The sequence below is a fragment of the Dromaius novaehollandiae genome, chromosome 4 (genome assembly GCF_036370855.1).
Source record: "Dromaius novaehollandiae isolate bDroNov1 chromosome 4, bDroNov1.hap1, whole genome shotgun sequence".
In the NCBI taxonomy this organism is placed as follows: domain Eukaryota; kingdom Metazoa; phylum Chordata; class Aves; order Casuariiformes; family Dromaiidae; genus Dromaius; species Dromaius novaehollandiae.
In genome coordinates this window covers 73,173,853-73,200,520 of record NC_088101.1, presented here as the reverse complement: position 1 = coordinate 73,200,520, position 26,668 = coordinate 73,173,853, and the positions used below count along the sequence as shown (strand labels likewise).

At 39.0% G+C, this 26,668-nt stretch overlaps 1 protein-coding gene and 1 long non-coding RNA gene across 2 annotated transcripts in view; one reads left to right on the top strand and one right to left on the bottom strand.

The window, feature by feature from the left end:
- The window catches only part of LOC112996528 (uncharacterized), a 117,734-nt gene extending 97,101 nt beyond the window's left edge, over nucleotides 1-20,633 (top strand). Inside the window, exon 3 of the long non-coding RNA XR_003262473.2 lies at nucleotides 20,500-20,633. This is a non-coding gene — a long non-coding RNA (uncharacterized LOC112996528). The remainder of the gene's footprint in view (nucleotides 1-20,499) is intronic.
- The window catches only part of HS3ST1 (heparan sulfate-glucosamine 3-sulfotransferase 1), a 37,169-nt gene continuing 24,200 nt past the window's right edge, over nucleotides 13,700-26,668 (bottom strand). The window contains exons 4-5 of the transcript XR_010389127.1: nucleotides 19,106-19,360; nucleotides 13,700-16,154 (exon numbers count right to left, since the gene is read on the bottom strand). The gene's annotated coding sequence lies outside the window, so the exon portion shown is untranslated. The remainder of the gene's footprint in view (nucleotides 16,155-19,105; nucleotides 19,361-26,668) is intronic.

Genomic DNA, 26,668 nt, shown 5'->3' with positions numbered 1-26,668 from the left:
GAAAGAATGAAATAGCTTTCAGTAATCACTGAATTCAGTACCGCAGAAATAGTAAAGCTGATCATGTGGGTTAATAAAGCAAGGCACACATCCCAGAGAAACTTCTGGAACGGGATTAAGTCCTGCTGAGGTCCAGGAAGTCCAGAAAACTTAGGAGCCCCATTTCCTCCCCGGGCAAAGAGACAGAACCGTCTCATTTGTCACTAAGCAGAAAGCTCTGACTGAATTCAAGGCTCCCATTCATCTAGCCATTAAGAGATTGTAGAGGTTTGAGCGAGTACTATCAGAACACCACAGGCTGTAATTCTGCAGCAGCCGGCAGAACAGGCGAGCTGAGGGGCAGGCAGTCAGCTCTTGAACAGTTTGACACAAATGATGCGTTACCACGGTTGTTTGATTTCAGCAAATTGGCATTCTCCAAAGAAAAAACATTCTTTCACGATATTTCCAACTACCCCTAATAGATGGAATACTGTCCTCAAACCTAATATTTGCACCTTTAAAAGGAGCTTGACAAACTTGAAAGGGTTCAGAAAGGAGCTATACAAATCAGTCAAGGTCTGAAATATCCTACTTACCACAGGAGATTAAAACTCAGTCTATTTGATTTAGGAACAAGGAGTTCAAGAGGTGACTTGCTATAAAAGTACTTTCTCCCAGATTGTGAGAAAAGAGTGAATGGCTGAGACATGAGACATCAATGCAAGGAGACTAGTCTTACTTAAACCTCTGTTAATGTTTTGGGAACTTGCAGCATTTTAATGAAATATCCAGGGAATAAATTAAAAGCGATAGGAGAAACAGCAGAAAGAAGTAGCCCTCTTCCTAGAATAAGATTCGTCTGGGACACTGCAGGCTAATACTTCCAGGAACAGATGGGGTATGTATTTAGGCGGTGAGAGAAAACTGAGAAAAATTAAGAAACATTGATCCTCAATGAACTTGAAAAGGGAATGGGTTGCAAATTAGATCTGATTTTTCAAATAGGCAAAGGTGCAACACAAACAATGTAGTTCTGCATGTTAATATGTTAATGGCTGAATAGTGCTTTGTGCTTTCAGACTGAGCTTTCCTCTGTTTTTTTTTTATCCTTCATTCTTCTAATTTTCACAAAGCTAGGAAATTTCTTAGAGGCTGGAATTTCAGGCAGAGTTTTTGCTGAAATCATTATCTCTTTAATTTTGTTCTCACTAGTTTTTCAAAGTATATTGCATGTGGTATTCTGCTTGCTGAAGGCATTCATTCTCATGATGAATTTGTATGTGTGGGATGAAAATATGCACATCAGCTTCATCAAGTATTCCATTAAAATTGGACAAGACAGCTCAGTGACACACAGCAAAGTATGGTGGTGAATTTATGGTGGATTGCACAAATATTTGAATTTAAGTGCATGTTGGCAAGCAATAAATTAATTTTATAAATTGAAAGCCTCTCTGTATTAAAGCCATAGGAAAGGGTCTTTTCTCTCCAGACCACCTGCTAAACCTGCTAAGGCCAAAATAGTTTTGTAATTAACACTAACACTATAAATGTGAAGTGGCTAGGGAACAGCAGTGATGCTTAATAGCAACTCATTAGATTTTGACATTTGTTTACATTCCATATTAGAATCAACTTAAAACTGTGCAATTTTTTTGGAGAAGAAAATAGCATTCGGTATTTTTCAGTGAGGCAGGTCAGTTTTTGTCTTGTTACCTCTTCTCTGTGTCATGAGACCTGGGATCACAGAAATCTCTAGCTATGATTTTCAGATAAGTAAAATGTTACATTCTAAAAATTTTACATATGACAAGGAATATTTGAAATGGCATTATAAGTCTTTCAATGCATTATATCCTTTTTAAAAAATGTAATGTTTTCACATTCCATTTCACATTTCAAAATTAGTATCTTTGGATATTTAGGTCAAAAAGTCACTATTATGCAGGAATGTAATTATTTTTATATACTTTCCAATGCCTTTAACAGATGCTGTATAGTAATTCACCTGTTCAATAATTCAGTACTTTTATTTTCCCTGATTCCCTAGCCACAATTTTTCAAGACTGCTGTAACAACAGGAATATTTCTCACCTGATGAACCAATTTAGAGATAGAGAAAGTTAAAATATCAGTATCCCAAAATCCTAAAAAAAAAGAATCTTAGAAGAGAAGGAATGATTGAATCTCAAGGGAAATTTAAGTAGGAACTTAATTCCATCAGGACTGTCGGGATATTGTTTTTTCAATTAATTCTATAAAGAAAAGAAATATTTCCTGCCTAATTTATCACTATTTCATGCCTACTTGCAGTAATAATTATGGATGCCCATCTTTGTATTAACCAAGCTACAGGTATCTATTGCTGCTTATCATGTCATGTCCTTCAGTGTTATTTAATTCTACATGAAAAACTTGACAAAGTTTACTGCCTGCCAGTGCATTGTCCAGTTGCTGCTTAGCTGTCCACACCTGGAAAGAGTCCAGAGCTATTTCTGCAAAAGAGGCCTTCCATGGAATGCATGTGTTATCTGTACATGCAGCGATGCCAGAAGACCATCACTCCTTTAGAGGCGCCTAAATGAACCTAACCTTAACCTTGAACCTAAGCGGGACTGAACGTGACCCTTGGCAAAAATATCCCACCAGTGGCTCTGAAGAACAAGTATTCAGGCCATCAGCTTCATCTCACAGCCCGTTTCTAGCCCCAGTCCAAATTACACCTCTAGGCTTTGTCTCTCTACCAACCCTAACGCTGAGCTGGGGCTGAGCATGAGCCTTGGCAAAAAGCCCCAACCAGTGGATGAGATGGAGTTGTCAGGAGTGAATTGCATTTGCAGCCCCCACTTTGTTCTGGAAAGCTGCTTCGAGACACAACCCAAGTGCAGCTATAGCCTTTCTCTCTCTCCCAACCCTACCCCTAATGCTGAACGTGAGCCCTAGCAAAAGGCCCCCATGAGTGGCTGAGATGTAGGAGTTGTCGGGATGAATTGTGTTTGTAGCCCCAGCTTTAGTCTTGGAAGCCCTTCGCAGGCGCACTCCAAGTACAGCTCTAGGCTTTGTTGCTCTCCCAACCCTAACCCTAAGCCTACCTCTAACCCTACCCCTGAGCCAGGGCTAAATATGAGCCCTGGCAAAAAGGCCCCCACCAGTGGTCTAGATGAAGAAGTATTCAGGTGCAGCTCTAGGCTTTGAATTGCATTTTCAGCACATAACTGCATCTCACAGTAACTTTCCAGTTCTTGTCCAAATGCAGTTCTAAGCTGTGTCTTTCTCCAAACTCTAATCCAATATCTAACAGTGAACGTTAGCCTCAACCTGGGCTTGGACTAATCTTTGGGAAATGGCCTCCTGCAGTGCACCAGATGAAGAAGCTGTCAGGGGTTAATTCTTTTTGGAGCCTTCACCTTATCTCACAGCTCCTTTCCAACCCCACTCTAAGTGCAGCTCTTGACTTATTCTTACTGCTATTCCCAGTCCTAAAAATAACCCTAATCCTAGGCCTGAGTTGACCGTAAAGGTCCCCAGCCACACAGGGAAAAAAACATTCTCAGGGAAGAATTGGTTTTGCTGCCCACCCCTTATGGTTTCCCTTTTCCTTGCTATTCTAACTGCACTTTTCTTTTTTTTTTTCCTCTTTCCAAACACTCTACCTGAGCCTTTGCCTTCACTCATTCTGAACCTATGATACTAAATCCTTTCAAGGATTAGAGCATTCTCAGAGGAAATGCTTTTTCAGCCTAAACCTTCCTCTGATAGCCTCTTTCCAGCCACAAGTGCAGCTCTAAGCCTTTTTTTCTCCAACACCTGACCCTAACCCTATCCTTAGTCCTTGGCTGAGCTTTAGCGAAATCCTCCATCCATGGCCCAGGTAAAAAAATTTTCAGGGAGGACTTGATTTGTTCAACCCAAATTTGACACAGTTAGCTCCTTCCCAGCCCTTCTTGATCTATTGCTGTAGGCTTTGGCTGTATCACAACTCTAGAAACACAGTGAGGGTCACTTATATTTATTGTCGGGAGATAGACAAATCCCAGAAATGCAATTGGAAGAGGGCTGGGAAGGGGCTTCCAAAGCAAGTGGTGGGCTTCAGACTTCTCTCTTGAGAGCTTTTTCACCTTGCCATGGCTAAAGTCTGGGGCTAAGGCTGAGCTATAGCCCCAGCTCCAGGTTTAGGTTTAGGGTTTCATGTTAGAGTTAGGATTAGCACAGTGAGAGAAGGAAAGCCAAGAATGGTATTTAAAGCAGGGCTACAAAGAAGCTTCCAGGGGAAAGACACATGGAGGATTCAGGAAACTATGTGGAAACTCTGGAGATGGATATTTGACTGGACTCTTTATAGCTTGCGGTACCCGAGGCACTGGGGTTTGTGTTGGTTATAACATGACATTTTATGTAGCTGAATACGTGTAGTAGTTTTGATTGAAAGATATGTGTCCAAACTGTAAGAGGCATCCTTGCCTATGTTGTCTTTTTGATTGCAAGATATTGCTGTCTCACTAGCAGTTTCTTACTAAGACAAACAGGATGTATATTGGTATGTATGTTTCTGACAGAAAAATAATCAATGTAATGGAAGCCGTTTATATCCCCGAAGAGGTCTTTCCATTTGAGAGATTCTAGACCATAGTAATGGACATTTATCTTCTTTGCGGAAGCTTTGAAATATTGCTTGTTGCAGCCTTTTTACTTTTTCTTCTAGTCATGTCTCCTATTAAATGCGCAGCTAATCAGGAAGAGATTTTGCAATATAATGAGCTTCAGTGTCACCAATAATTAATGCCATTCAACTTTGCAGTCATGATTTTAAATTTCCTTTCATCTTTGGCAGTTATTTACCCCTGTGCAAAGTGAGTGTAACACTAACAATCAGATTGCTTCTCAATTTACATATATAGAATGTCATTGCTTGGGAAAACAGTACTTATATGGGCAAATGAACAGTTAAACATCTGACTTACCATTTGCATCTGCAATCATGATAATCACTTGCATAAACAAACTGCAGTTCTGCATGTGTTTTTGTGTATGCACCTGCCTTATGGTCCTTTTCACCTCTGTTGCACATATATTTCTGAAAATTTAGCTTCTAATGTGTTTTGGTACCCATTTTTGTTTTTTATTCAAAAGATGGCACAACATAATGTTCCCAGTTATTTTGGGTCATTTATTCACAGTGCATAGCCTGAAATGAAAATGCCATTCAACAGATAATCATATCTTTTTTCACAAAACAAGGAATTTCGTTGGATTTTTCTCTGCCAGTTACTGAAAAAGATCAATATATGGCCATACAGTAAAAGCACAACTATTTGACACAATTGCATTTAAATTGATATAGAACTGCATTGTTGTAAATGTAACTCTGTAAGGATTGGTTCTTGCTTAACTGTAAACTGTTCCATAATCTGCCATTTAAATAGTTAAATAGTAATATTCCATTCATTCACTGTGTGATTTTTGTGCATTAGGGGAAAAACTACTCTTCAGGATATTCCAATCAATAGTTTAAGCTACAGTTAGTTGATTAAGCATATTACAGATATCTACCATGCAGTGAGCACATGCTTTTGTGACCAGCAGTGGGCCTTCTTGAAGACTGATGAAATCAAAGGAAAGGCTTCTACTGAGTTCAGCGTATTTAGGATTTGCTCTGAACAGACATCACTAGCAGAGTATAGAAACAAACTTATGACTGTGGACCAATAAAAACAGTCTTATTTCAATATAACATTAAATATTGCTAATCATGGAGCTTTTAGAAGCTCAATACTTGATTAATTTAGTGAAGCATTTCACAAAGGTATTTATTTTTGGCATTATAATTGCTCAACAGTTCTGGAGAAGGCAGAGAATTCAGGCATAATGTACTTTACCTATGCTTATTTTTCTCATCCAAGTATTCATTCTTGAAATCTACTGAGAAGTGAAATTTAGGCACAAGGTCCATGGCTCTAGCAAAAATACCCTTGCTGGCTGTTATCTTTTTAAGCCCTTCTTTTTTATAGTACTGAAGAAGGTCTTTTCCTCTTTTCTTTCATTGACCAATAAAAGTAGAAATATAATACTTCAGGTTTTGTCACACAGAGGAGATTCATTGTTCCTAAAATTGCAGATTATAACAAAAAATAATTTTTTTTAATTCAGTCCCCAAAGTTTTGCAAGTATTTTTGAGAAAAAAAAAAGAATAAAAAACTAAGGTGTTCTAGGCTTCCTAGAGAAAGTTGGCCATCAAAGGAAACATAGGAAGAGGGTTGAATCTGACAAAGGGAGAGAGAATGTGAGCAGGTGAACGAGGCAAAGTTCTGCCTAGCTCAGACAGACGATCTTGGGCAGGAGACTGGTGTTCAGGAGATCCTGTTGTCACTGTTACCTCAGAGAGGTGATGTTAAAGAATCTGTGGTTATAATGTTGGTTGCTGACAAGGACTACAGTTAGATTGCACCAAGTGATAAGACTGTACTGAAGCCCAACCAGAAGGCTTAGATTGATAAAGGCCACACAAAGCTCATGAGATCCTATTCCAGGTGAAGGAGAGGGGACTACTTGTCTTTTAGGTTTGGAGGCTGATAAGACCTATTGTCAAAACTGACTTCACCCAGTGAAACATGAGGGAAGGACGGGTTTTGACCATTGTGATTATTGTATTTCTTGTGCCTTTGAAGGATGGGGAGAGGAGGAGGGAGCTGTTGTTTAGATACACAGGTTTCTTTAGGGTAGGAGAAGGAGAGCCAGAGGCAGTAGGTGCATTGCTAAACCAACCACAATCATTTTGTCACAAAGAGAGTCCTAGAAAACTCTGGGAATAGCTACAGATCTTCTGGAAAGTTACTTATCGCAGGCTCTGGAGAAGCTGTTTCACTGGAAAAAGACATATTAATGGAGTTTGCTTACTGGATGCTTTTGTTTGCTACTCACTTATACAAGCGGTTCGCTAATCATAAATGCTGGGTCCCGCAGTGATTGTCTGGATTCGTGGGGAAGGTTCAGAAAGTCTGTTCCTACAGAAACTGTAAATCCTGTGGGAAGGAACTACACTGAATAATCTTTGGTCCTGCGCTGCCGTGCCCTCTCTGTAGCCAACGGGCTATTTTGATTGTCTGGCATAGAGAGGATAGTAACTCATCCCACAACTATTTCTCCCCTTTAAGGAATCCTGCTCTCAGAATTGAGGGAGTGTGTCTCTTTCTTGCCCTAACAAGTAGCTGTGGGAAGGTTTTTTTTAACACTTCTTCCATGTGTATTGCACAAAACCAAAGGGTGGTCTAGCTGCAGGTTTGGTTGAGCAGTTGGATCACAGTGACACTGGCTGGATTTTCTTAAGTTAGGACTTCAGGGTCAGACCTAGGACTGATGGTGTCAAAAGCTTAATCACAAGTGATTTTAAGCAAAAGGTCATTATTTTAAATATGCACTGTTAGCTATGCAAAGCACATACATAGCTGACTAAATGCTGTCTGTTTATCAGGACTTGAGAAATACAGTCAATGGAAAAAATTGGCCTTTTAAGGGGTCTTTATATCTTATCTGAGTCTATTATGCATTGCAAAGCAATTGTCAAGATGGATGTTGTGTGCTTTCCTTGCATGTGTTCTAAATCAATTCAAAGGTATAAATTATTGGTTTCAAAAGCAGCATCTTTGCTTTTCCCTTCCTGACTGAAAAGCAACTCAAATAATACAGCTTTTTGGACTTCTATAGGTATTATATGGTACATTAACTTTGTTCTTATCCTCTGCAGCAAGGTGAATTTCATCCTTTTAGGGTGTATACAAAGGATGCTTTTAGATCTGCTGTGTTGCTTCATTATTATTGCTAGTAATAATGCTATCTATAGTAGGTTGATGTTTACATCTGCTCCATCCAGTCTGTCTTTGCCTGTACATAAGAAATTTGAAGACCTATCTCAGACATTTTAATTTCCACAAGAATCCATCCGAATCGGCACGTTCTAATATTATTTTGATATTAGCCATGCAAGGAACTTTACTAATTAAGTTTACTTTTGGATAGATCAGGACTTAAAGCACAGTTCTTCAGAGAGAAGTCAAAGATAACACCTGACAGTCCCCTTTATGTTACGTGTTATTGTTCAGATGATAACTTCAGTTAGTGTTGCTGTTATTTGTCATGGCAAAACATAAAGCACTAGTTAACGTTATCACAGAATTTCTGTTACATGGTAGTAAATGTAGTGTCCTTTTAAGCCACATCTAATTACACTGATTGCAGTAACAAGTTGTTCAATTTTTCATAAAATGTTGTCAAAACTGAATGCTAATACATTTACTTTATGCAGATGATATTGAATGCAAACACTACTAGAATGATATATTACATTCATTTACTGAATAGACAGACTAATCTAATATGGAGCACACTTATTGCAAATGCTTTCGTATAAAGAAATGAGACATACTGCAGGGTTTTTTTAATGTTTTTGCAGACTATTCTTCTTTAAAATTAATTATAAAGGGGGAAAGTCCATTTACAACAAAAATAGCCCATTGTTATGAAAAAGTCTCCAGTGTAGTGGCAGCTCCATTTGAAAGAGTATTCATTGATTCCTTTGGGAAAATAGGAACTGTTGCCAAGATATGTATCAGGCCTCAAGGAAGCTGACAGGACAAACTGTGAGAAATACACAGGCTGCTTATATAATTAGAGAAGGCTTGAGACTCTTAAGGCAGGGATTATAAGAATGTCAGAGAATGTAATGGGGACATGACCAGCCAGTTTGCATATACCTTAAAATACACTCTGACCATATCTGAAGTTTTTTCCAAGAAAAAAAAGACTATTAGCCAGCTCATTATTTAAAATTCAAAATATATGCAGCTATACTAGCATGCTGAGAACATACTGTCAAGCAGTGGGAGACAGTGCTGGTTAGTGGCTTGCGCAATGGACTGATGTTCAGAAAATCCTGGTCTAAATCCAAGATCAGGCAGTGTCTTACCAGGTCATTTAGCATTTTGGTGTTAGTTTCTTCACTTGCAAGGAAGGAAATAAAACTGTTTATCTTGTAAAGTGCTTTTGATCCATGAAAGAAAGCAAGCTGCCCATGAGCTAAGTATTATTACTGATTTTTTTCATGCAATTTTTAGTATTTCTCATATTATCAAGCACAGCTTGACAAAATGCGCAGTGAGATGATTCTTTTAAAGCAAAAGGATTTCATCTTCCTGAGCCCCCAACAATACAAATTGGTTATTAGACTGAAGACTGCTCTCATATGGCACCTGATTCTCCAGACCTCAATTTGTGCAGCTTTTAGCAAGCAAACTTGTTCCTCATAGGCACGCTTATTGCTTCCAAGCAAGGCTTTTGAAACTTCATCACTGCCAGATCTTATCTCCCTGTTTGTCTTGTTGATACACTTGAAAATTCATGCTCTTCAACAATCATTAAACACTTGTAACTTCTCAAAATCCCTCATGTCCACACAGATAGCTGTCTGGGGTAAAGTGTGGAGTACACATCTCTCGGTGTGAAAATGAGCACTCTAGGAGACTTGAAAATTGTGCAAGCTATTTCATAATACTTTTTTTAATTTAAAAAAGGAACAGTGGAGAATTTTAGAGACCTTTCTGAGCCTGATTATGACAATGTCTGAGAATTCAAGATTCTCACTGAGGTAAGGAAGTATACGTACTCATTTTGTACACTGGAAACCAAGAGACAGCTAGGACTAGGATGCCTGAAGTGGATCTGAGGATATATGTATACAGATAGGCACAGTGAGTCATGCTTCTGCTCTGACCGTGCTCCATGCTAGCTGTCTGTGAGTCAGCTCTGCTCCAGAAGCCATCTAACCTGGACTCAAAACCATACTAATGCAGCTATGTAGATTCTTTGGAGAGGAAAGGCAGAACAAATCATGCAGCTTACTGCTCCCAGTCATGTAAATGCATACTCAGGTGCCTAAGTTTTACCTCTGTCTAAAACTGCAATCCTGAAACCCTTTGCTTATCTGGTGCCTGATAACCAGAGGTGCAAAGAATCCAGTCTCATAGGCTACAGGCAGCAGGTGGCATCTTTTCTCCTCTGGTGAAGTTGTGCAGCTGCTTAGAGTCACTAAGGTAATAAAACAGTTTTGAAAAAGTGTCACAACCTGACCAACGCAATTTGACCATCTTCCTTGTGGATAGTTTTTTCCTAATATGTGATCAGCAGTTCCTTTGTTGCAACTTGAGTCCATTGCCTCTTGTCCTTTCACTTTGCACCTTTGGGAAGGATCTGTGACTCCATCTTTTTTACATCTTCCCATTAGGCAGTTGTGCATAGCAATAAGATCTCCCCTGAACCTTTTCTTCCTAAAGCTGAGCAAACACAGCTCTTTGAGCCTTTTCTCATAAACCGTAAGCTCCAGCCCCCTGAACATCCTGATGACCCTCTGTTGAACTCACTGTGGCATGTCGATGTCTTTCTTCTCTTGGGGAACCCAAAACTGGACACAGTATTGCAGATGTTGTCTCACAAGTGTCAAATAAATGGGAATTGTCACTTCCCCTGACCTGTTGGCTACACTTTTGTCAAAGCAGCTTAGTATGTAGTTGGCTTTCTTCTTTGCAAGTGTGAAGTTTTGATTCATGTTCATGTTACAGAACTAAAACTTAATCACATTCCCATAAATCATACATTTATTTCAGCATTAACTCAGAAAATAGAATGGCAATCTGTTATTTGGTAAGCCCTGGTCTGCAGGATGGCTACTGTATGGGGATTACATGATAGCCTAATATTTGCAAATCAGGAGATGGAGGGAAGCAGAAAGAGGAGCTGCAGACCAGTTGAGGTGACTGGGGAAATGAACAGTGTGTTTTAGAAATGTCAGATGAGATCTGATGTAACTGATAAGCTGTTTTTCATGTACTGTTGATAAACTCAAGGAAAATTGTCATCTATTTGTTCATATGAACAACTTAAGAACAGTTGAATCAAAATCTCTGTTAATGTCAGTTCAACATGTTATTCCATTCCTGGAATAACCTCTGGGATGCAACCCGAGGCAGAGAACATGAGTTGCTACAACACAACGCAAGCATTTTTAGCCCTGTATTTTATAGTAATGCTCAAACAGTTAAGATACTAAAATGTCAAGTATTAAGTCAAGCCTGAAGTTGGGAGTTGATCTTGACATAACTCAAGGAATTTGGCAACAGACAATAAATTAAATTTATGGAATCCCTATCTGTAACTAGTATATTCAAATTCAAGATTTAACAACCTTAGAATTACTGTTCAACTTCCAGTACAAATAACATTTAGAATAGCTCACCAGCTTTTTATCACAGATACCTCATTCACATGACTACTGTCCTCTTTAAATAACTGTCCTGTGACTATATTTTGTCCTCTTTCTGTTTGTTCTTTGAGATTCGTCCAAGAAACAAGTTCAAAAATCGGTAGAAGCCTGACTATAAACCCATACACTTGTTTGGCAACTTCCTATTCATTTTTTCTAATAACAAAAGAAGTTATTCAAGCTGTATGTTTTCTCTGAACACTTCTTTATTTCTTATGTTTTTAATATTTGCACAAGAATAGATTCACCAGACCAGACTAAAAGTCCATCTCATTCAGTATCTTTTATCCAAGTAACTAGTACTAGATATTACACCAAAAGTTATAAGGATCAATTTTGTAGTGTATTGCTCTGGGGAAATTTTCCTTCAAAACCCTGGGCAGAAAACTAAAGTTTCTGTGCTATTAAAGGTCATAGATAATGCCATCTAGCTGTGTGGATAATTTGACCCTGAATCCCCATGGCTCTTTTCCCCAGCTTTGCTAAAGCTGCCTAAACTTTCTTCCCTTCTAACTTATCTAAGCCCAATCAATGCAAATTTTTGTCGTCTGCACGCTTTGTTATTCACTCCTTTTTTAGATCCTTTGTAAACAGATTAAACTACACTATTGGATATTCCCAACGCTTTGTTAACACCTGCTGTGGTAACCACTAGTCCTTTTTGCGTGTAATTTGTTTTATTTCAGTCATTACAATCCCATGAGAAAGCCATGTCCGTCACTCAAGATAGTTTAATTTCCTGAATATCTTCTCCTGGACTTTTCAAAAATCTAAATACATTTGTATCCATTCCTTTTTGTGCCTTCAGCTGATAACTGTCCAAAAGTTCTACATAATTAAAAGAGACATCAGTTTCCACTAGAAAAACCATCTGACTTCAGAAGATACCGTATTCTACATATTTAATGCTTAGAAACATCATGTCAGGTATTTATACAATACTGAAGTAACAGTCATAGCTCTGTAATTCTAGAAATCAGTCAAATGTCAATTAAGAGATGGTTGCGACTGTATCTATGCCTAGGTACTCTGATGTGGTCACAGCTTTTCAGAGCAGAGCTTTGGCAGTGGATTTGTGTGCCTCATGTCTAATTCTGTGATATTTAGGGTTCAGGCATTCAGAGGAACAGGCAGTAGGTTGGCCTCTTGTTGCAGCAAGGGACGTTTGTGTACGTACCTTTCTCTTCTGAGCTGTATACAAGCATCTGCATGTCTTAATCATACATGTAGCCCAGTAAAAATTGTTTTTGCCATTACTAGTAAAAGGCCACAGACTTTTTATTGGCCTAACTGCACAGGGTCTTGAAACTTTTCTGGGCTTTTCTTGGCCTGAGCTGATTTTAGCTTGTTTTAGATTTGATACCATTTGTGCAGTTCTAGTTAGGAACAAACATCAGCCTTTTCTATTAATTGGGGCAACGAACTGAGGATGCTAGTGAGATGCTCTGAGCCCCTGCCTTTTCTTCTTACAGAAGCCTGGAGCTGTTGACTTTAGGTCCTAGAAAAGCACTAAAAGAGTGAAAGTAATACCAGAGAAAAGGGGTAGGCACTAGGAAGGTTATATATAATTTCCTATAGTGTCAACTCTTTTTTTCTGTAATTCTTAGATAATTCAGACTAGACATGTTGGTGTTATTGTAACTGGACAATAATAACCGGATGTTGTATTCTGATTAGATGCTAAAATCTTCATTAGTTGAACAGTACATTCTTGGCTAAGTATATAAGGTGCGTTCCCTTTTGCCCGTAACAAGATTTTGTTGTAGAACATGAACAAGCTTATCAAAAGCCCAACACTAAGTACATGCCAAGCTTTGAAATTCTGAGTAGTTTCACTGACATTAAAAAAGACAGTTCCTTCTCAGTTACACAGGTGTTTGAGGTTTCTCTCTCTTTCTTTTTTTGGAGGCTTAAGAAGAGGTATTTTCATTCATGGTATTTACTCTTAATGGAAAATATACCTCTGTACCTCTAGCAAGTGCAAAATGTTGTTGTTCAGAAAGCTGGAGCCTCCCTAATGAGTAGTATCTGAGCTTAATCACTTGATAAATTGCAACTGCTGTTTTTCTTCTAATGTCCTAGCAACTCTATCAGGGTGGTTGCCTCTTTTTATCTTTATTCTCCTGTGTTTACTTCAGTTATTGTAGTCTCATTTGCACTCCCTCCCCTGACATCTTTTGATAGACAGTCATTATAAATCATGGGCAGTTTTGTAAAGTTCAGGGGTATTTTTCCATTATACTATAGTTAATACCTCGTTACAGATGTTATTTCAGATCCCCTGTGTTTGCAAAAGGATGGCCACCTTCAGTAGTATGGAAATGGTAGCAGCAGAAGGGACTTTTCATCATGAAACAGTCAAAAAGAAAGAGCCCAAAATAATTGCATCATGATAGTATATCAGTAAGCACAGTGACTGTGATTTTTATTTTGCTATGGCTCAGGGCACAGTTATGTCAAGTGCCACACCAAGGTACAGCAGATGTTTTGTTCATATTTCACATGTGACCCAATGGCAAAATATGCTCACAGCTCCCCCAAAATTCCAGGAAGGGGAAGGAAGGGTTGCAAGTCCCGCTTCAGCTTTTCTTTTTCTTAGCCAAAGGAGCACCTTTCCCTATGAAGAGGAATTTCAGCAGTGTGGTTTTTCACCCTAAAGATGTTCCACTTTTTACATATGCCCAGTTTCTTCCTTGCTTAAGAACCAGTTCCCCATGAGGCTATTCTCCAGGCAGACGTGAACACTCACAAAGATGAGCAGGAAATGCCATGACAATGAACCTCAGGTTAAGTAACGGAGACTGAGTATCTGCATGCTGGATTTAAGATTGTTGCCCATTGACGGTGCTGTGGTTGTTGTGGGGGCCTTCTTCCACGGAAATTGCTATTGTAAGGGAATCCAGTGACGCTGCTGGATGTCATGGCCCCTCTTTGCATGTGCTCTGTGCATATTGTGTTTACACTGTGCACACAGATCGCATTGATCTTAAACAAGGGAAATACAGCAGCGTACAGAGTGCTCGTGCTAGGTGCCTCGGTGTGAACACTGTTACCTAATCAACCAGGAAAAGCTGCTTGGATTATTGTACTTTTTGCTCTCCAGCTGTTTTAGAAAACTCATACCAGTACTGAAGATTAACTCTCTTTTTATGCCCAAGCATATTACATATGAGTTCACAGTTCCTGAAAAAAAACACTCTACCTTTTTTTGGTAGAAGCACAAAGATGCTTCATAATTTTAATGCAACTGCCCTTTTTCAACATTTGAAATTGTGAAAATGTAGTGACAAATGGGCGCAAAGGGGTCTTCAAAATTCTGACCAAAAATAGAATATCCAAGCAACATCATCAGCATAGGCAGTCCTGTCCCTTTTCTTCCCCAAGCAGGAGGTTTTGCATTTCTTGTTGTTATCCCCTGGGGGTGGAGATGCCTCTTCCCGCTCTGAGCTTCGGGTGTGCTCAGCTTGCCTGCTTGCTGGCAGGTTTTGCTGCGCTCAGCAGCTGTTACCGTCCTGGGTTTTATTTGCCCATTTCTCCTTGGATGGAGTTGCTGGCTTCGAAAGGCCAATGGAGTTCAGCAGGCTGGTCGCCGGCTTTTGAAAAGTGAAGGTGGGAGACAGAAAGTGGGGGAAAATATATTTTAAAATTCCCCTGGTACGTTCTGCATGCACACTTTAGAAACTTTCGTTATAGATTTGAAAGCACATGCCGAATATTAGGCCCCAAAGCAATCCTTTGAGGTAAGTAAGCTGTAAGAAGTAACTGTTTTCTAAAAGTTGTTGTTTTGTTTATGACAGAAGACTACAGGGGGTAAAATTTTGGCTCTATTTAGAAAATGGCAAAACTTGAGTTTTTGCTCATAGGGAGAGAGGTTTCAGAACTGGGAATAAAATTTAAAAGTAACTCTGTGCAGGAGATTACATGTCTACCCCCCAGGACCTTTTCAGTTTTTTAAAGCTCTTCCTAACTTGAGCAGAGAACAGGAAATATGAGATTTCCTGCACAGTGGAAGTGTTTGAAACATTTCATTTTAGGAGAGTTCAACATGGAGCTCTTGGAATGTTTCTGGCCGGTCCCTGTGAGCCTTGTCACGAGCCGCCCTGCAAGGTGGCTGGTGTGTGAGAGGCAGCTCCCGCTCAGGGACGTGGGGAGCCTAGTGGGAAGGCCTGGCAGCCGAGGAGCTAATGTACAGGTAAATTGAGACTTAGGAGGGCTCCACTTTTTCTAGCGGGCTGCCACGGGGTCAAGGAAATGAGATTCTGGCAGTGCAGGACCACCGGGTGTCCGCTGGCTGCGCTGGTGTGAGATGGAGGTCCTGGGAGTGGGGTGACCTGAGTGTCTCCAGCAAACTTTTTTGCCAGAATGATGACAATTTACTCAAATTAAAATTCTTGAAGAAAGTGTACCAATTTGAGCAAGTTATTTTTTTTTTCAGGAAATATTTTTCTGCTCCAGGATAGCATTTCTTATGAAAAAACCCAAACACTTGGCCTTCTGTATTCTCAAGTGTGTGACCTAAATGCTGGACTATTTAGTCTGATGTGTGCAATAAATATTTAATTGTTTATATAAAGTAGGAGATCTTCCTGAGGACATGGTAAGAGATAATTCTGACTTGAAATGTCAGTGTCCAAGGAGTGGGGAGGAGGCAGTTGTCACATTCATGAAAGGAGGAATAACAGATCAGGTATTTGAAATGAAATCTTTTCTATCCTGAGTAGGCACCCCTAACTTTAAGACTTTTAGCAATTCTAAACATCTCATGTTCAATTTTAATGGGTTTATTTCATGCAGAGGTTTTGGAGAGTTTTCCTTTTCTTTTTTCTTTTTCCAGGAAAATTCTTCAAAGTCTTTGGCTTTTATCCTGATGAGAAATAAGAATATTTGTATAAACTTAAAAAATTTCCAAATGATAGAGAAAGATAAATGTCCTGTCTCCCATTCCCTGGCTGCAGAGACTCAGGCTTGTAAACATTCTCTGCACGGTGGCTGCTTCGCAGCTGACAAATTCGCAGAAGTCAGAGGGGGAAGGAATGCACCAGAGAAAAGTACAACTGCTATTTTGTGACCGGTAATAGCTTTATTTTACTGCTCCTTTATGTGATGCTAGCCACTTTGCAGGTAGCAGAGAAGAGCTACAGCCATCGTGTCTTCCAATGCAGTGGACTATTGCACTGGAAACTATATGCTACACATCAAGAAACGTCTTACAGCAGACTTGCTTTTGCTAGCCATCCATAGATTGCAGGATACATGGATGTTAAGGGGGGAGGTTGATACTCTGCATTGCGTGATCCTCGCTCCTTGATCCCATCCTAAACCTTTGTCTTTTGCTAGTGTAAGAGCACATGTTGAGACAGTGAAGTTGAATATATATATTAATTGCTGTAGGTTAATAATCTGCCAGCTTGTGCTTTCTGTTTTCTATAGAGCTTTCTCCAATATAAGATTACTTTTTGGAAGGTATTTTAGGACTCAGATCAACAAAGACATTGAAGCCTAACAGATTCTCAGGATGCCTAATGGTTGGGTGCCTAGGTACTAAGGCTCATTGAGATACATGATTACATTCAGGAGGAAATTCTTAAGCTTTAAAAAATGCTTCTGCCTTTGAACAAAATTTAGACATTCCTCTTAGGAAAGAGTTTACTGAACTTCTGTCTGTATGAAGAAATTAAAACCAAAAGCATCATATGTATTCTTTTTTCAAAAGCAAAATGCTGATGAACTTCCCTGAGCTGCCTGGACACTGCTATATTCTTGTTCACATATTCCTGACCACTTGCTGCTAGCAGAGCAGTCTTGGCCTCAGTCGAGTCCCATGACCAAAAAGTTTCCCACTCCTTGGTGGGGAGGCTAAAGCTCTAAGACTAGCAGCTTTAGCTGGCATCCTGGAGTCTCCAGGACCATGGCTGTGTGGTAGCTTTTCTGACATACATACTGCTGAGAAGATGGTGACCTGCCAGGAAACTGGGCTTTCTTCCCTAAAGAATGTACCTGCTTCTGTCAAATGGCTCAGCAAATTCACCTGTTCTTGCAGAACACTTCTATACCGCAATGTTCACATGGGAATATTTCTAGCCAACCCTACCAGGGATGGAAGCATTTTTTTGTCAGTGGGATGGGAAAAGCTTCAACTAGGCTCACGCTTGCAGTAATTTGCAGGGCTGGATGCTAAGTCAGAGATTCTCCTTTGGCCAAGCCAAAAGGAAAGATGCCAAACTTCTGGAGAGAACCTCTAGCACAGAGCCTCTTTGAGGCTTAAGCAGTGCTTAAATCTCATACCTTGAGTTTAGAGGTATTGGGACCCACTACATTAGTCACAATGGGTGCTCAGCCAGGTGGGAATTAGTTAAGACTTCAGTAATGTATGTCAGTGTTGTGTCAACATCTTAAAGAAAATTTTGGCCTCCCCAAATATGTTTGTGTTTTTCACATATCTGGCAGCACTGGTCCTTTCTCATTGGATGACCATTCATTGTATGCATGTAATAACAGTTATTAACAGGGGCATTGCTGAAGATTCGCAAGGAGAATGCAGAGCTGCTTCTAATAAAATGAGCTTCTTCCAAATGCTGTACTGTGCCTGTTTCATCTGCTACTCCCTGAGCTGTAACAGTCAGAGTTATTTTAAGTTTGTCACAGATTAACAGAGAATTGTCCTCTGCCTTTATTAGTAAGGAAACGAATGGATCTATCAGACCAGGTTCTTTGCTGGTGTTAATTGCTCCAGCTCTATTTGAAGTCAAAGGGACTAAATTGTTTCCTGCTAGCAGAGGATCCAACCTTTCATTTTTCTCCTGACATGCAGGCATTTTGGATATTGCTTATGCTGAGTTGCAAATCTCAGTTGTGAAGTTTTATAGATCTGGGCTGCGATGCTTTGTATCCTAACACTGCAGCTCTTATTCTGTGTCCTTTTCTGTGGCTTTCACTGTGATGTCTAACGTTCAGTTTCTGTTCTAGTCTGAAACAATTTTTGAAACTCTCTCCTTCATCATTTTTGTGTCTCTTCTTCATCTTTTGTCCCCAGTCTTCACATGTAGTTTTTCCCCATCACACCTCTATTCCTACTGTATAATCTTTTGTACTCCTATTCAAATTTTCCATGCTCTTTATTTTCCTCTTTCTCTGATTCTGTTTCAAGAACCTTACCAGCAACCACATTCTCTGTACTTTGCAGCAGTATGATTAGAGTTTTCTTTCTAGTTATTATCTTGCTATGTGAATCTTTCTAAGAATATCTATCATGTAGAACTGCAGCTAGTCATTTAAGATATTTCCATTTCTGTCCCCTCCGATTTCTTCCACCCTCTCTCCATCTATCCTTGCCATAAAGATTCAGAATAACTTGTTTATCACAATAAAATATTTCCACTACTTACGCATAGTCAGTTAGAAGCATTTGCTTTAGGTAGGTGAGGCATTTCTTTGAAAACTGATTATAAAAGGTATATTTCTTTTTTTCTTATATGGCTATAAGCTCCTGAAGAGTATGTTGTTCTGTTAGATATCTACATCTGCACCCTTTCTACCTCTGAAACTGAAATTTAATTGTGAAATTTCACCTTATCTGCCAAATCCTTGTAGTTCTTTGAGATTTCTTTAAAGGTTAATAGTTGGCTAAATACAGTAGATGCAAATATGGTGCTAATACATGCAGTCTTCCAGGAGCAATGAAGAAAGGGATCTCTGTAGGGTTTTGGCCAGAACAGTCTTAAATATGGGGCTGAACTGTCATCTGCCTTGCAAAGATGGTCTGGGTTAAAAACCATGATAGAAAAAAACCCTCCAAGATCAGATAAAGCTTCTAACCTCAGTCATTTTAGTGATCTAACGGCATGTTCAACCCTGCTGGATACGTTAGGACACCACCAGGTGTATCTGGACTGCAAGGCAGCAGTGTGGTCCCAGAGATGGATGGTGCTTTGGAGGCTATGTTCAGGGGAAGACAAAGATCACTACTCCTCCAGAAGCAGTGAGAAGCAGCCTTGTAATGCCTCTGAAGAGCTGAGTGCTGCAGAAGGATTCCTGTGTTGTGTTGGAGAGAAAAGAGGCAGAACTGCCTACCTATAGAAATAGAGAAATGATTTTAGTGCACGTGACAAAATAGAACTTAGCATATAGATAGCATATCTGGATTTGTATCTCATATTATGACTCAAATGCTTGATTTCTAGGATGAAACTAATCAATACTATCATCTGCATCAGAAAGGAAGGAGCTGGCCTTTTCTAGAGCATCCTCTTGAGTCAGAACACTCACAGTTGATACCATTTCAGAGTCTTCCTACATTCACATATAAAACCTTCTAATTCTGTTTGGTGTTAAGCCTGAGCTAACAGTCTGGCTATTATATTTGTCAGGATATGATGTCAGTTTTACCCTTGCGAGGGATGTGTTCACTGTTGAATGAGAATTAGGACAAAACCAATCAAGTGCTTATGGTCTTCTAATATCATCCCATGATGTCCCCAAAAGGATCCTGGGAGAGTCAGCTCACTGGAAGAGTCATAAAGCAGCTCAAACTATTGAACTGAAAATAAAATTGTGGACTTAAATGTATGTTCATGCTTACATATGTCTATGCTCACATAAAGGTGAGCAACTTCAGTGAAAACAATTTCTCTCATTGTGGCTTCTTGCATTTTTACAATGTTTAAATAATAGCAGAATCAGGTGGACTAACCACCCTAATTACTTCTGCCTTGAAATGAGACCATTAAAGTGATCTATTCATTAATAATTAGGATTTCATCAGAGAGAATGTCAGGCCAGATAATCTGTATGACTCTGGTGTCTGTTCTGAAGATGTACAAAAACTTTAGAGTGTGTGTGAATGTAGACTTTGTGTTTTGAGGCACTTGTGAAGGAATCATTTTTGTTTTTCAACAGCTATCGTTACATGAACAGGTTAAACTGAAGATGTAGCACGATGCCTAAAAGAGAGGCCAACACTGTGCCAACAGTTAGAGCTTCATCCCTAGATAAACAGGCCTTCTTGAGGGAAACATACTGAATTTTCTTTAAACTTTCAATTGTACAGCCTACTCATTTATTTGCAAGCACTATTAGTGGTCCAGATTCCTGCTTCACACTTCACTTTGTCATTCATGTGTTCATGGTCTGAATTTAGAGGAAAATCTACCTAATCTATCTTCTTAACAGCAAATGAAGGGTGCCTCATTTTAAAGTTCTTTTTCTTATAGGTTTGGTTCCAAGAAAGTTGCATATCAGTGATATTGGTCTTGATCCCCAAAAGGAGGAAAAATGAGTACTCCAAAGCTGCCATTTGGTAACATCAGAAAGAAGTTGGAGTTGCAACTAGACCAGTGAGTTTCTAGAAGGTGAGCTTTATCTATTTCACAGCATTGGGAACAGAACACTCTTTGTTGGACTATTGTGCTTAATATGTTTGGGAAAAATGTGTATTTTCAAATATTTATACTCCTGCACATTTAAGTCCCTTTTTTTTCTTTATTTATCTTATTGTTTCTGAGTGATGGCTATATTTCTTCTCTCCCTTCTTCATGATTTTATTATGCACTCTTTGTTTTTGTTGTTCTGCTCTGAAGCTCAGGAAATTTATAGTAGTAAGATGGAAAAAAGGATGAAAATGAAATGAGATTGGTCAATGACTATGACGTTTGGCCCATTGTTTATTCAACCTCAATACCAAAGTAGTAAAAGGTGGCAAATGTGATGTGAAACCTTCAGAAGGACCAGAGAGGATTCTAAGGAACTAATGGTCAGTGAGTTTGGCTCTTATACTGGAGAAACTTATGCAGATTCATACCAAATTTTCAGCTAACTGAGCTAAATAACCATCTAAACTCCATTATCTTTCTGTGTATTAAATAAAAATTAAGGATTCTCCCAGAGGGAATGTGAAAAGAGTAAGTTCCCAACTTAACCAGCTAGGAAACTTTAAATTGAGTGATGAGTATCCTACGTACTAGAATTAGATGAAAAATGATTAAAAGTGATATGAAGGAAGAGTCATTTCTGTAAAGGGAAGTCTCATTTCACAAATCTGCTGGGGTCTTTGAAAGTGTAAACAACATATCAGTAGGGATGATCAGGTTAATATTGTAAAAGAAATGAAGCTGTCACAGGAAAAAAAGAAAAGTCCTTTCATGGGTCAATGAGTATTTAAAAGATCTGGTACAAAGGATTCCAGGATATATGCTTGATTGTGGCAATAGAATTAAGTTAGAAGTGGGATCCCAGTACTATGTAGCAGATTCAAATATCTTCTGCAAAAGGGATGAGTAGGGAGATGACAAAGTTTGCAGATGATTCAAAATTATTTAAAAGAGAGAAATCTAAAGCTGACTCTCAAAAGCGGCAAAAAATCATCGTGCCACTAGCTGACTGAATGATAAAATGACATATGAAATTTACTGTCGTAAATGCAAAGTAACGTAAATGGATAAAAATAGACCGTTTTGTTATACAGGTAATTAGGGTTAAGGGTATTATTAACATACAAGAAGGAAGGATGTTCTTGATTTCTTAGAAAAAAACATAGAGGTGGAAGGAAGTGAAGCACAAAGAACTTATTAAGTCTTTCAGTACTTAAAAGAATCTGAAGTGAAACTCAAGTTTCAACAGAATTTCTTTGACTAATTCTAAAAAGGGCTTTGCAGCATCTCAGAGAGATACTGTCAGTTACTCTTCACTGATGCAGCCATGAAGCTGGAGAGGAATCTTGCCTCTTATAGTTCAGCTCCAAGGACAGAGGAGATTTTCAAAGCTGCATAAGCAGCAGCTAGGCTTCAAACCTCACTGACTTCCAGTAGAGATGAAGTGCTGTATAAACATATGTGTCTTTATTTACCTCCACCCCCCACCAACACCCACACACAAACTAGCCTAGTTTCATATCCAGTGAGTGGGTAGAGAATGGGAAAATAGCTCCTGGAAGATGCTCCTGCTCTCTGCTTGCAGGGAAGGGGGAAGTCTTGGTTGTTCTTAAGGTGCTCTGACTGCAGCTGCCGAATAGGAGAGAAAAAGACTGTGCCCTGGCAAGGGACTTGCACATCCTGCTTCTACCACAGGTGAGAACCTTGGCCAAATGTCTTGGTGTCAGCACAGCCACACATATCACCCTCTCCTGAAGACAAAACTTTTTATTCTTACATAACTCAAGTGTCTAATAGCCCTTTCCCTCTTCACACCTTGTCCCTGCTCTCCCATCCCCCAGCTTCAAATGGAGGAATTAGCTTCTTCTAGTTAAATAACTTGGAATATCAAGTAGAAGTTGTCAAAGCCTTCTTCAAAGCTATTCACCAGTTTACCATAGCCTCAAAATATGCTTATAGCTATCAAAATATATTTATACCTATCTAAAGTTGATTGAATAATATATTTTTTTGGTTATTTGGAAATTCTGATAAAGAAACATTTCATTTGGTCTAAAACAATTGTATTGAACAGCAAATACTTTATTTCTGCTTCAAGTATTTTTAAAATGATGAAATGTTGTAAATAAAATCAAAGGGCATTTCAAAACAGAAAAGGTTTAATAAAAATCAGTGTTTTCATTTTGGAAATATTCTGTAAATCTTTCCAGATTTTTTCAGAATGTAAAAATTGCATGGCTTTCCAATGTTACTAAATATTTTGCTAGCATTTTCTCAGGAAAAGAAAGGATTGACTGTAAAATCTCACTGTGTTTCAGACACTCTCTCATCCTCAAAATCTACCATTAATAATAATTTTTAGAAGCTAAAATTTTATTCCAAGTTTCCACCTTGGGGGAGTTTTCTTTTTATCTTGGCATTACAAACCTTTGAAAGGAAGCATTTAGAACGGAAGGCATGACAGATCTTTTAAATGCAATATGCAGCTACTGAGCTCCACACTATAATTACTGTCATACTGAAGATGGTTAAATATTTATGAAGAATGTGCTTTTTATCATTCAGTCTAATTTTTAAACCTGAGTTCTGTAATTGCATTGAAATGCCAATAATCAAGGGGGTTTTCTTCCTTGGCAGGCATAAGATTTTTCCCAGTCTCATTTATTTGTAAAGCATGGCCCGATGGAGATATACAAACAGAGTCTTTGCAGTTTTTTCATTTTGGACCAAAAACTAAATTGAAAATATTTCTGCCAAATAACTTCTTAGGCACTGCCTAACTGACTTTTTCCAGAGATTAGAAATTTGGCTTCCCTCTTCTATGTATGTTGAGTTTTGTGTTTGGTCACTTTGTATTATTTTCTCCAGATTTGGTTAGGCTAAATACCAAAGTGAAAAGTAATCTTACATTTTTATTAGCATAGATTACCATATTGAAATCATAAGCTGGGATTCTCAAGGGTTTGAGGCCAAAATCCACTAGGTACATTTCACCCTCCATTACAGCTCTAGAATCAAACTACTAATAATACAAATAGGGAAAATATATTTCTGTTTTATAATTCGATTGATGCACATCAAGCCCCACTATTTTCATATTTGATAGTTTTATCTATATTAAACCAGAAGAATTATGCAAACAGATTTACTAGAAAAGTCATCCTAAAAAGATGTATAAATTGTGATTTTAAAGATAATAGGGTTTTTAAAAACTTCTAATCTTTAATTTGAATGCATTGTTTTGTCTTTGGGAAGTGTTAGGAAAAAAGCCAGTCATCTAAAACAGGCTCTAGACAGGCATCATATACCTAAATTGCAATCCAAGTTTTGCCAGCACAATAGCTGCTTAATCCAAGAGGCATTTAGATGTTTTCTCATCATCCGATAGCTCCCTGAGATTCCTGCAATCCTGTCATTTGTTCAGGCACAGAACAGAAAAGGTAATTCCCACCTAAGCTAAAAAGTCAGAAGCTAAGTCAGAGCAGTGCCAAAGCCTTTGGCTTGGCAGAGAAGGAGGAAGTTCTTGCCGAGTCTCTTTCCAGTGAAGAGATACTGAATTGGGTCCCTGTCGGTGATGTTTTCTAGCTGTTTTCCTTAAATGCTTAGCTACTGGAGGAGGAAGTGATGGCAATGTGACCATCTTTTATCTTACAAACTTGTGGCTAATACGCTTACCTGGGAATTGATGCTTACCTAAGAGACAAGGAGTCCTGGGTTTGATTCTTGATTCCAGGACTATTTATGTACTTATATTAAGTAGACTTTGTTTAAAAAAAAAAAAGAGAGAGAGAGAAAGAATAGAAAAGCAAATGCTTAGGTCAGAGTTTGGTACCAACCTGCTCTCTCTGGAGTCCTTCAGATGACTAGCCTGTGCATTTTGTGTTCTTCTCTGCTCAGCAGCACAACTTCTGTTCGAGGCATGGAGGTCCCTGGCCTGCTGGTAAGGGCTCTTCATTTGCCGAATTAATGTATGGGTTTGACCCCACTCATGCTGGAGAGGGTCCTCCACTTCTTTGCAAAGCATGCCAATCACTGGCAGGGGGTGAGGGGTTAATTTAATTGAACTCTAGGTGTCTACTTCTGAGGCAGGAACCCTAGACTACGCTAGCAGTCAATGGATAGCATATTTAGGATGTGATTTGTCTTATCCAAGAGTAGATGTCTAAAAAATGTCAGACCAGTTAATCTCCTCCAAAGTCTATTTCTTTCCATTGGCTGAAAAGGGGGCCTGAAGTAATTAGCTCAGTCACAGCTACTTAAAGCTGTATGAAATAAATGCTACCCACTAGCATTCATAGGAACATCATCACCATGCTGCTTTATTTTAAAGAAACCAAGTACTCCTCAGTTCTGTGAAAGATAGGGCCCTGTTCTCAGGAAGAGATTCTGGGTGCTCCTTCCAGGAGAGCTGGAAGGACCGCCCCAAGCTCACAGAAGAGAGCACCCCTCAGGCCAGTGTTTTGTGCCGGGTAACCCTATGCAACTCTCTACTAACAGTGCAAGGTAGCCTTTCTGAGAGATCTACGTCTTCTTGTGCATCAGATAGGGAATATAGGGGGTCAAATTCTGGCTTGGATTCTATTCATGGAAACAAGGTGAGCATTTATATCCTCCACAGGCTTTTCGCAGCTACCAGAAAATCTTCTAAGAGGCCTAAGTATCTTATTGGTGTCGATGAATTTGAGTCACAAAGCATCTTGTATTTAAAGTGCATTTAAAATGCTTCATTTGATTACAATTAAAGTAACTACTAAGAATTGAAAAAAAATGTTAACTGACATCTACAAAATACGGTTTCTTCTACCCAAGCTGTAAAGCTGGGAATATGTAACTTGAGAATTTGTTATGAGTATAATATTTGACTCTTCCCCTGTTCAGTTTTGTTCTGCTGTCAACCTGAATGTATAGAGTTAAATCACAGGAAACGGTAACAAGGTTGTTAAAGAACTGAGCAGAGAAGGTAGAACAATGGCACAGATAAGGCAGCCTCAGGTATGTAACTTCAAAGAATTTTAGATAAGAGTGGCTGCTGGGCTACTGGGAGACAAACTGACTGCATCTAGGCTGGAATGGAATACTCTTCCTAGGGCTAGGCCTGGGTTCAGCAGAGATCTGACACTTCAAAGACTTTGGAAAAGGGGAGGGGACATGGGTAGATTAGGAAAGGCTATGAGGGCTGAATCAGTTAAAAGCTGACAGTCAGACTGTGAGAGATGGGGAAACACCAGCTGGGTTAGCTGACTGGGGTGGGCTTTTTTTTTTTTTTTTTTTTTTTTAACCTCCAGTAATGAGGTTAGCTGAGCTCAGGAGAATGTACAAAGAACTAAAGCTTTCACACAGTTCTGTGGATGCTGCTTTTCAGGAATTCATGTTTTACTTTCTGTTTTGAAGGTGTGGCCACTGTGTCATAATATAGCTGTAGGATCCTGTAGATATGTCTAAGAAAATAGTCATGATCATCATTTATTGTGACCCAGATCAAGCCTTGGAGAGGAAGACATGCAGGCCAACCCAAGAGAGGTGGAGTAAGGTCAAGCAACCTTGAGGTACATTCAAGAAAATCCAAAAGAAACAGAGTTTTGGGTATTTATTAGCTCTGACACTAACATTCATAAGTGCTTCTCTAGCATTAAAGAAAAAGAAAGTTTATAAGTCTGGACTCTTCCGGGGATCTGACCTGAAAGAGGCAGACTGAGTACTGGCAAGATGAATAAATGATTTGCCTGTGGCGAATATATTTTTGAGCTAGGTTAGAAGTCAGAATCTCATGTTCCCAGTTTTATGTTGTGCCTACTTTGACCAGAGTGACTTTGTATAGAAATTATCCTTTTTAGGTAACATATAAAACTAAAATATTAGAGCTTATTTAACCTTTGTTATCCATTCTCCATTCATCTCTTTATTCTCTAGCTATTCTTCACCCAGGAGAAGAGTGGGTTTTTGCACAGCTATTCTGAATCCTTTGCTGCTTTATATTCATGAATGCATGAAGGATCACCTTTGAACTCTGTTT